Genomic DNA, 10,863 nt, shown 5'->3' with positions numbered 1-10,863 from the left:
GGCTGGTTTTTCTGAACACTTAAACACCATAAACAATTGGCCAAACATACACCAATAAAATTATTCAAAACATATTAAATCTGGTTATCTGGAAACTGAGGGCTTCTTTGCGGTGCTGAATTTCCAAGGATCTAAACTCTCTTTAAAGTACAAACTGAGGAGAAGGAGCTTAATGCCACCATGCAGAAACATCTCTTCTGTCCCTGCTTGTTCTTTGGCCTTCATTTCCTGTCCCCTGGGCATGAGGATGGCCACGCTCCTGCAGAGGCTTGTCTGTGGTTACAGGCACGTTTTGACCCTCTGGCCCTCCTGTCCGTGTGGCCCCGACGCGTTCCACGCCTGGCTTATTTCAGGTCAGCCTAATTCTCTTTTTCTTCTTGGTGCTCAAACAGTCTCTGCCCGACAGCTGACTTCTCAGCATTGCCCGTCTGACATCCTCGCAAGTTTTCGTGCTTCCTGGTATCACCCAGACACTCACATCCCATCCTTTCTTTATCCTACCCCGGGACAGAATCCATTATAATCCTGGGGATCTTTTTCCTTTGAGTGGGAATATATTAGAGGCAACATCTGGGTGTGGGGCGGTGTTTAGTCCGATGGTGTCTTCCACTGGCGAGGAGTCCTGGTAGGAGCGGACACCCCCAGTGGGGTCCTGCAAGGTCAGAGGACGGAGTTGTGGATACACTGCAGCTACTGGCAGTCCTTCTTGGTACCTGCCCTCCAAGGCCTTCCTGTTTGAGATGGAGAAGGGATGGCAGGAGCCACCAAGCTGCCGGCTCATTCCTTCATTGCACACACCTGCTACTGTGCTTCCGGCGCACCTGTTTACTTCTCTGCTAAATCACAGGAGGAAATCCCTGCTGACTCCTGGGCTTTGCCGGCCAAAACGATGGGAGGCTCCCACAGGCAACGGGCTGTTGTGTTTCTCTGCACAGACCCAGGACTGGGGGTTTTACTCTTCCCTGACTCAGAGGCTTAGGCCCCTTAGCCTGGGCTTCAGGTTTTTGGATCCACAGGTGCCCGGCACAGTGCCTGACACCTTGCAGGTGCAAAATAAATGTTTGTGGATTAACTTCTCAGCTGAATACATAAACCACCGCACTTTCTCAAAGTGGAGGCCTGAGAAACCCCATTCCTCCTGTTTCCAAAGTTTAAACTGAGGCACAGTCTGGAAACCCCCTCCCCTCCTCTCCCAGGCTGATATCAGACCCAGTATTTTTTTTCCAAAGCAAGATAGGTTAATGTTGGCCCCTCCCAAGTCTCTCAGCTGACAGCACCGGGTTCTGAGATAGGGGCCTGGGCCGGGCAGACAGGGCTCCCTATGCCCCACAGCACCGCTGGCACAGAGCCAGTTGAAATTAACCAGTGCAGGGACAGCTTGAGGCTCTGGATCCTGATTGGCTGCCCTGTTCGAAAAGAAGCAAGGAGGCTGGTGGCCCAGGGGCTCATGTCTATAATCCTAGCACTCTGGGAGACAGAGGCAGGAGTTGACACCATCCTGAGCAAGAGTGAGACCCCGGTCTCTATTAAAAATAGAAAAATTAGCCGGGTGTGGTGGTGCGCGCCTATAGTCCCAGCTACTCAGAGGCTGAGGCAGGAGGATTGCTTGAGCCCAGGAGTTTGAGGTTGCCGTGAGCTATGATGATGCCACTGTGCTCTGGCCAGTGAAAATGGAAGACAGTGTCTCAAAAAACAAAACAAAACAAAAAACCAAGGAGCTTGAGGAAGGAGGAGCTTGGGCTCGGGGGCTCCAGGCTCTTGCGGGGGACAGAGTCATTGAGCTGAGTCTGCTGGAGTCTGATCGCCCCCCCACACACAGGGAGACTGAGGCATGCGGGAGGAATAGAGGCCTTGTCAGAGCTCAGCCTTCTGGCTGGGCTGGAGGGTGGGCAGCACAAGATCCCCTTTTTGGGACAGGCCACAAAGGAGGTGAAGCCAGGGTTGAGGGTTTTGGACCCAGAGGCCTTGCTCCATCAGCCAGGCCTTTAGGCTCTACCCCCCTGATGGGCACATGGCAGAGGTGGCAGGGCCACTGGTCTCAGGGTGCAGCAGATGGAGGGCTCCCATGGGACACCTGTGCTGACTGGGGTTTTCGACTAAAAGTGGCAACAGCTGCTACTGATCAAGCGTAAGCATGTGCCTGCAGCCGTGCTGAGGGCTGGCTGTGCAGTATCATCCCACCCACTCCGGGAGGCCGGGTGTTACTGCAACAGATGAAGAACCTGAGCCTTCAGAGTTGTCTGGGAGCTTGGTCAAGGTCACACAGCTAGTAAGATGCCAGACCCACTGCCCCGGCGTGCGCACGCAGTGGCAGACACACCCACAGGCCCTGGCCCTGCAACAGACCCTGTCATCAGCTGTCAGGTGGAGCCCCAGACATCTGGCTCAGCAGATAGGAGGGGCCAAGGAGGGCTGGAGCTTGTCCCCAAGGAGGCACTGCCCTCAAGTCAGGGCTTGGCCCTTTCCTGGGGTAACCAGCTGTCCCCCACTCTGGGAAGGTCAGAGAGAGTTTTCCCAGCAAGGAAGGGGCCCTCACGGGCTGGGAGGGGAGGCCTGGACTGATGTGGGCACCTACCTGCCCTGAAGGCGGTGCGCAGAGAGGGAACCCAGAGCATTCCTGAGGGAGACCAGCCGGGCAAGACAGGGAAGGCAGAGGGAAGACGGAAGCCCATCACCCACAGCTCCTTCCTCTGCCCTAGTGCGCAGCACCAGCAACCGTCTTGCCGTACAGACACTCTCAGGGGAACGAGCACACCAGATACAGATTCTCCTGAAATCACCCCTTTGCCCACCTTCCCTCGCCCCCCCACAACCACCAAGCCCAGGCCTCGCCAGGGCGTGCGGGTGGTCTGGTCACTTATGGCTGGTAAGGTTTGATGTGCCATCACAGCTGCAGTGATACATATTTTAACAGTGCTGGGTTGTTTTTTTTAAAAAGTGCATGGGGGCCGGGGGCGGTGGCTCACACCTATAATCCTAGCACTGTGGGAGGCCGAGGCGGGGCGGATTGTTTGAGGTCTGGAGTTAGAGACCAGCCTGAGCAAGAGCGAGACCCCATCTCTACTAAAAATAGAAAGAAATTATCTGGCCAACTAAAAATATATGTAGAAAAAATTAGCCAGGCATGGTGGCGCATGCCTGTAGTCTCAGCTACTCGGGAGGCTGAGGCAGAAGGATCGCTTGAGCCCAGGAGTTTGAGGTTGCTGTGAGTTAGGCTGACGCCATGGCACTCACTCTAGCCCGGACAACAGAGTGAGACTCTGTCTCAAAAAAAAAAAAAAAGTGCATGGGGTTTGTTCAAAAGGCTGTCAATAAAATAGTAAAAAAAAAAAAAAAAGAAAGAAAACAACAACAAAAAAAGTGCATGGGGGTGCTCCTTAATGCTGGGGTTCCCTTCTCACAGCACAGTGGGAGGCCAGAGGGTGTCCTCTTAGATGCCCTAGAGAAACAGCAGCTCCCCCCTTAGCAGAGAGGACTGAGTCACAGGCGGCCCTCAGGACCCAGAGGAAGGGGAGGAACACGGGGTGGGGGGGGCCCACAAACTTCAGCAGAGAGGAGGGAAGGGCCCAGAAGGGGAGAGGGCTGGACCGCAGAAGGGACCAAGCTCGATTTTAAAGTTTATGAGGTGAATGAAGGGAGAAGAGCACCCGCGGGCAGGCTGCGGAGCAAGAGCAAGCTCAGCGCCAGGAGGCTGCGGAAACCGGCAGGGGCCAGGTCAAGGGGAGGAATTTGGACTTTATCCTGAGGCTGCACCGAGCAGCTGGGAGGGTCCGGGTGGGAGGGAGCCAGGAGTGCAAGGTCAGTGGGCCCTTGACGCCCCTGCACGGCCCCCACGTGCCCTACCTGCCCCATGGGGAAAGGAACAGGGAGCCACCGCCATCCATCTGTGCTCCTGCACAGGGCTCCCCACGCACAGCTCCCCCGGTATGGGTCCTCTCTATGAGCAGCTCCCCGCACCCCGCCAGGTTCCCCTCCCCCCAACCCCCACCCTACAGATCCTCCCCATTCCCCCCTCAGGTCTGTCCCTCTCCTGCAGCTCTTTCTGGGGTGGTCCTCCCCCGACCTGGGCCCTAAGTGGGCAGAGCTGGTGTCTTCAGTTTCCGACTCCAAGGTGGTCTGTCGGTGCCAGAACCCAAGGGCCTTGCCCAGCCAGCCCTCCAGGCCAGGGTCAGTACAGTGCACTGTGATTGCCGATTTCCGGTCTGCTGCTGCCCCACCTGGGCCTGGCTCTCTCGGGCCAGTTTGGCCTTGAATTCTCACCTACTGAGAAGAGCCATTTCCTGGGGGGTTTTCCCTCCCTACACCCATCCCAATTCTATTCACATTCAGCTTGCGAATCCAGTTCCAGCTCTGCTGCTTATGAGCTGTGTGACCTTGGAGAAGTTACTTCACCTCTCTGTGTCCCACTTTCTTCAAGTATTATGAGGATTCACTGAGAACGGGCTGCTGAATAAAACCAGCACACCTTATTGAGGACGGTCTTTGTGCAAAGTGTCTTTTTATACGGATGAGGAAGCAGAGGGTCAGAGGTTGGTAGTTAACTGGGAAGAGACAGCTCGAAAGAGCCCAGATTTCAGGCTCTCTCTCTGGGATGGGGCTTTTCCCAAGGCTAAACTCTCTTTGATGACCCTTGTGTGAGTAGGTGAACAAATAAATGAAGGAATAGAAACTTCCTGGTTGAAGCCAGGTGCAGTGGCTCACGCCCGTAATCCCAGAACTTTGGGAAGCTGAAATGGGAGGATCTCCTGAGCCCGGGAATTCAAGACCAGCCTGGGCAACATAGTGAGACTCTGTCTCTACTACAAATTTTTAATAATTAGCCAGGTGTGGTGGCCTGGTACCTGTAGTCCTACATACTCAGATCACTTGAGCCCAGGAGTTGGAGGTTACAGCGAGCTATGATCACACCACTGCATTCCAACCTGGGCAACAGAGTGAGACTGTCTCCAAAAAAAAAAGAAAGAAAGAAAGAAAAAGAAAAAAGAAAGAAAAAGAAAAAAGAAAGAAAGAAACTTCTGGTTGACTCATTTATTTTGAAGTCCCTGGGTCTCTGGGGACTTGTGAGCCATTCTAGAGTGACTCTAGCTCCCCACAACCCCACAGGCTGTGCTTTACCCCCTGGGGACAGAGGCTCCATAGTGGGATTAGTGAGGGATGAGATGGTACTGAAAAGGATGAGGAAATGCAGGCCAGGCCAGGCCAGGCTGGAAAACAGAGGTGACCCGGGAGTGTTTAAGGTCCAGGGAAGTTTGAATGTCTTGCTGACAGGAGCATTGCCTGAGGCTCAAGTTTAGGCTCTCTGGATCCAAAGTATGTGTATTCTGTTCACTACAGCACTTCATCTGAAGTTGGGGCTGCCTCTGGGTGATGAATTCAAACTCTAAGTTTCCTAGCAGCCAAGGTAAAAAGGGAAACCTGACGAGTTAGATAGTTCTCCCATGTTTGCAACAAAATGATCAGTTCATCTGAAGTTCCAGATCTCATACAGTGCTTCATTCTGGCAGGATTTATTTCATGGATTCTATGGGACATCCTCATCCATTGATTTGCAGGAAGGTTACAGAAATTTTTCCCAAACAACCATGTATTATGTTGATCCCATTAGGGGCTCTAGGCAAGACATTAGTGAGAACTTGGGGTGGAATTTCCCAGGGAAATGGCATTAAGCGACTCCAGGTGATTGTTTCCTAGCTTCTAACTTGATCCTGGATGGAGCTGGGAGATCAGAGGAGCCAGCATGTGATGTAGAAAGAGCTGAAAGAGCACTGGAGTCACAGAGGACAGGGTTGGAATCTTGGCCCTGTTGCCAACTGTGTGTCCTCACGCAAGTAAATTAATCTCTCTGAGTTTCATTTTCCTCATTTGTAAAGTAGGAATGAGAATGCCTCCCTCACCTAATTATTGTGGGGAGACATTCAATCATTCATTCAATACAAATTTAGAACCTGCCTTTTGCCAGACACTATGCCCAGGCACTGGAGATGCCATGATGGACAAGATAGCTAAGAACTTGTCCTCATGGAGCTTACGTTCTGGTGGCAAGAGATAATAATAAACAAATAATTAGATAAGAACCTATCAGCTGGTAGGTGAAAGATAATTTAGCAGGCATAGGATTCTGGCTGAGATTGCTAGGTGTCCTCTAATTTCCATCCTCCTCTTCTTCCTGTGTAGTGGAACTCTGGACACATGACTTCCCAGAATAAAGACTACATTTCCCAGGCTCCCTTGATGGTAAGTGTAGCCAAGTAACTAAGTCCAGACAAATGGGATGTAAGCAGATGCACCCTCTGAGAAGAGGGGGACACATACCTCTTCCTGTTTCCTAATGGCTGGAATGCAGAAGTGATGGCTGAAGCTCAAGCAGCCATTTTGGACCAGGAGGAGAAAGCCACCTGCTGAAGATACCACAAGATAAAAGGTACCTGGTTGGAGTCCCTGACACTGTGGAATACCATAGCAGCCTGGGACGTCCTACCTCCAGATGTTTACGTGCGAGAGAAATAAACTTCCATCTTGCTTAAGCCACTAAGATTTTAGGTTTTCTCTAATACACAACCCATCCTGATTTTCTTTGACACAGCGATAGAGTGGCTGGGGATTGTCCAGTTGGGTGGTTAAAGAAGGCCTCTAAGGGCCTTTTGCAGGGGTAATATTTGACCTGAGACCTGAATGGTGAGAAGCCTAGAGGAGGGAAGGGACATTACCCACATGTGGGGAAGCCACAAAGGATTTTACACATGGCAGTGATATAACCTGATTTATGCTTCAGATTACATAACACTCTCATTGCTGTGTGGCACCTGCATCGGAAGGGGACTTAGTGAAGCCAGGAGGCCAGACGAGAGACTCCTGGGGTGCCAGAGGAGGGCATGGTGGGTCTAGGGGTGGGCGGTGGAGGTGGAGAACTGAGGATGGAAGTGTGGAGGGAGACCCGGTAGCAGGAGCCGGGGTGGGGGGCGAGGGAAGGAGAAGAATCAAGGAAGCAGCTCAGTTTGGGGGTCTGATGAACCAGTGGCGGGGGGGTGGGCCGGAAGAGGCCCACACTTTGTTTCTTTGCTGCTCATGTTTAGGGAAATGATTAAAATTAAATAAGACTGTTAATGTGTCAATCACATGACCTTGCTCAAATATTAGTTTTCTCACCTGTGCTTTTGTCGGAGGGGTAAAGGATGGATTTTGGCCTTGATTCTGTTGAATGCAGCAGGCACGAGCCCTGGGCCAGGCGTAAGGGCCTGAGCAGCGGTCCCTGTCCTCGGGATCAGGGTCTATGGAGGAGAGACAGGACCACGGACCGTCCCGGCAGGGCTCAGAGGGGCAGTGACACAGGCGGGCTCTGGGCTGAGCCCTCTCAGTCTGTAGGGGGAAGGCTTTGCGGGGCAGGGAGGCGCCACAGCGTCGGGAACGCAAGCAGTGAGCCTTGAAGGTCGAAGCTTCGGTCCAGCAAGTTTGGAAGGAAAGTTGTCTCAGGACGAGGGAACAGGGCTTGTAAAGACCGCAGGCCGATGGGACTCCTTGTTCTACTCTTTCCCCCTTCTCACTGCTGCACTCGACTAGTCTTAAAAAAGAAAAAATTAAAAATAAATGAATAAATAAATAAGACCCACAAGCCAACAGAACAAAGACCATTCAGAGAAGGGTGAGTGTCAAAACGCAGAGCTCACAGCCCCCACCCCCTACCCGGCCTTGAGCCCCTCCCTGGCGCAGGTCCTGCCTCCTAGGACCCCCCACACACTGCGCTCTCCGGAAGGCCCATCTGTGGGTCACCCAGTGCTCCAACCTGCCCTTTGACCTCCCTCCTCCTCCCTGTTTGGGGAACTCACCCATCCTTCAAGGCCCTTCTTTCTCCTTCCCAGGTCTCAGGGGACCCTGCGGCGCTCCCAGGGGGTGTCTGTCTGTGGGAGGGTCTCAGGCCGCATTACCTTCACGCAGATCTGGCCTGGCCACCTCCAGATGTCTCCCTCAAGACATCTTCTCACGCTTCCCAAAGTACTTGTCCCCCAGACCACCATTCTTTGTTCACGTCCCTTGTCCTCGCACTCTGCAGACTTTACGTGCTCTCTGGCTGGACGTGAACTTGAGGGTAGGTGCTGTGTGGCCCCCAGCCTGGCTGCTCTGGCCCAGCGAGCCACCTGGTACACAGGAGACACGTGGTCCCTGTTCACAACTCAGCCCCCTCCCTGTGCCCAGAGAAGATTGTTTTCAGGCTCCTTCCCACCTGTCATCCCGTCTGATCACAACAGCCCAGCAGGAGAGCTTCCTGCCCCGGCAGTTCCAGTGAAGCCCAAATGTCCCAGCCATAAGACACTCCCCCTTAACGCAAAATCTCAGGGGTCTGAGTCCCCAGTCCATGAGGGCACAGAAAGCCATATCTTCAGGAGGGAATATCCATGGGTCCTCCCAGGCCACCGTGGCCAGATCCTGTCCCCTCTGCCAGCCTCCTGGCTCCAGCCACACCTACCTTCAGTGGCTCATGCCCTCTTGATGTGCACTCACCTCAGCTTCCACCGCAAACCACGGCCTGCTTTGCCCCAAAGCTGGCTCAGCCCGCCCGCTCCCCATAGAGTAGCTGAGGCCAGTGCCCTTGTCCCACAAGGCTCTGCTGAGCGTTTGAGGACAGCAGCTGAGAGTTACCCGCTGGGCACGGAAGAGCAGATGTGAGCTTATGGGATGGGTCTGCCCTCAGCAGAGACAGCTCTGAGCCAACACCGCACTGCCAAGCCCATTGCAAGGGACAGCCCACCTAACCACTCCTGAGCCCTGTCCCTTCCCTAGTCCCAGCCCTTGCTCCTGGGCCGAGAGACAGGAAGCAGCTTTCCCTTCCAAGGCCCCCTGCCCGGTCCTCACTTCTCCCTCGGGGGCTGACTGCATCCAGGACCACCGAAAATGAGAGAGTCTTGTCCCTCCAGAAGAAATCCACCTTCTGCCCACAGGGTCCTCCTCTGGGACAACCTGCCCCAACCCACAGTCTGGGCTGTGTGGTCTGGAACATTCCAGGGGGTGGGCACCTCTCACACTGCTCCCGCTGACGTCTGGCCTAGGCCTAGGCTCTTTCTGCAAACTTGTGTGAGCATAAACCTGGACAAGGACAGCCATGACCTTGGGGAGGGAACCTGCTAGGCTCCTCCCTTAGTCTTAGGCAATGGCGGAGTAGGTGTGGCAAGGACTCCAGGGGGAGGGGAGGCCGGGCTGTGGGGTGTGTGACCCTGGAGGGCCAGTAAGGGCACCCTCTCAAAGTGTCCTGGGGCCCTGCTCAAGTCCCCCAAATGCCAGTCTTTCTGACCATCTCTATCCAGCCAGGAGCTAAAAGAAGACAATTGTCCCTCCCGCCCTGCTTCCCCAGGCCAGGTCTAGCGCCAGGCACGCAGGGCCTTCAGATGAATCGGACTGACCCCAGGCCAAGTGACAGGAGCCCACACCTCTTCCTGGAAAAGCATAAACAGGTGTAAATGTGATGCTGGGCAGACTTGGGGACGGAACATTCACACTCAGTCAGGGCAACGGAGATGACCCAGAACATGTGGTATGAGCGGAAAGGACCAGTGGCCAAGCGGCTGTCCCTCTGCCTGAGTGTCTGGTGGGCTGGCAGGGGGCGGTGCCTGCAGAGCAATCCTCCTGAGCCAGATGCTCCTCTTCTTGTCCCCCCAGCCAGCCGTCAGTCCTTTCTGGGCCCCAGCAGAGGTGCCCCCTTGCTGCCCCCTGCACTCTCCACTGGGGACAGGCAGAGGGACGAGGGGACTGGGCCCGCTGGGCTGGGGTGGGGAGGCAGGGCCTACACTTGGCATTCACTGCCAGGGGCCACAGGAAGCCAGCCCAGTGTGGCCCCAGATTTTGGGACAGATCCCACCAGCTGGAGTGGGAGGAGGTACCATCCAGCCCCCTTGGCCAGAGCCTCTCTCTGTCCCTGACTAGCACGAAGGCCCAGGTGGCAGGAGAGGCTCAGGGCAGGCAGGATGCAGCGTTGCGGGCAGCTTGCCAGCCTGAATGCCGGCTCCGGCTTCATCGGCCCACAGCCCTTGGGCAAGTCGTCTGTAAGAGGTGAATGAACAATAACAAACAGTGCCGGCCTCAAAGGGGCTTAGAGAGTGCGGTGAGATAACCCATGTGAGGGCTTGGACCAGTGCCCTGCATGGAGCAGGTGCTGGTTCATTGGGCGTTCTTATTTTCAATATTTATTTTTAGAAATGGGGTCTCGCTATGTTGTCCAGCCCAGTTGGTCATGAACTCCTGGGCTCAAGTAATGATCCTCTCACCTCAGCCTCCTGAGTAGCTGGGACTACAAGTGCGCGCCACCACGCCCACTCATGGGCATTCTTTTCACTGGGGAAGCCACTTCACCTCTGCTGCTCCAGCTTCCTCCTCTGTGACATGGGGCTTTGTAAGGATTAAGTGCGAGCACCAGGTGAAAGCCCCAGCACAGTTCCTGGAACAGAGGCACTGCCCTGTCCTCTCTGCAGGACGTAGCTCAGCGCAGGCTTGTGGTCGAGACCAGTAAATGGTTGCAGAATTGCAGGTCATGTCTATCTCCCTGTCCCTGTCTTCGAGCTTTATTGCTTGAGTCTGGACTTCAGGCTGGTGGCCACAGAACCCATCACTCTCACTTTATCCATGAGGAAACGGAAGCCCAGACAGGGCCAGGGACTTGCCCAGGTTCCCACAGCCAGTCAATGCTAGAGTGGGGCTGGGGCAGGTTCCTCTCTCTGAGCTCAGAGCGATGTCCACAACACACTTTCTGTCTGCTCTAAAACCTCTCTTCATTCTCACTGATCTGAACTCATCTTTCAGTCCCTGTCTCTTTAGCAACCAGAGCCTAGGAGCAGGTGACCAGTCCCTGGCCACCCCCCAGGAACAGAGAGACTGCCC

At 54.5% G+C, this 10,863-nt stretch overlaps 1 long non-coding RNA gene across 3 annotated transcripts; it reads right to left on the bottom strand.

Moving 5' to 3' along the window:
• Nucleotides 1-5,013: 5,013 nt before the first annotated feature.
• On the bottom strand, nt 5,014-8,166 carry LOC123621026. 3 transcript variants are annotated; one of them, XR_006728991.1, is made up of 4 exons: nt 7,923-8,166; nt 7,147-7,558; nt 6,313-6,398; nt 5,014-5,754 (listed from the first exon to the last, which is right to left on the bottom strand). It is a non-coding gene; the product is annotated as an uncharacterized LOC123621026 (long non-coding RNA). The 3 variants fall into 3 exon arrangements; XR_006728993.1 differs by having other exon boundaries at nt 5,014-5,389; XR_006728992.1 differs by having other exon boundaries at nt 6,313-6,395.
• Between the last annotated feature and the right edge of the window lie 2,697 nt (nt 8,167-10,863).

This window comes from Lemur catta, chromosome 15 (genome assembly GCF_020740605.2).
Source record: "Lemur catta isolate mLemCat1 chromosome 15, mLemCat1.pri, whole genome shotgun sequence".
Lineage (NCBI taxonomy): Eukaryota > Metazoa > Chordata > Mammalia > Primates > Lemuridae > Lemur > Lemur catta.
This window is presented reverse-complemented; position numbering and strand designations above follow the sequence as displayed.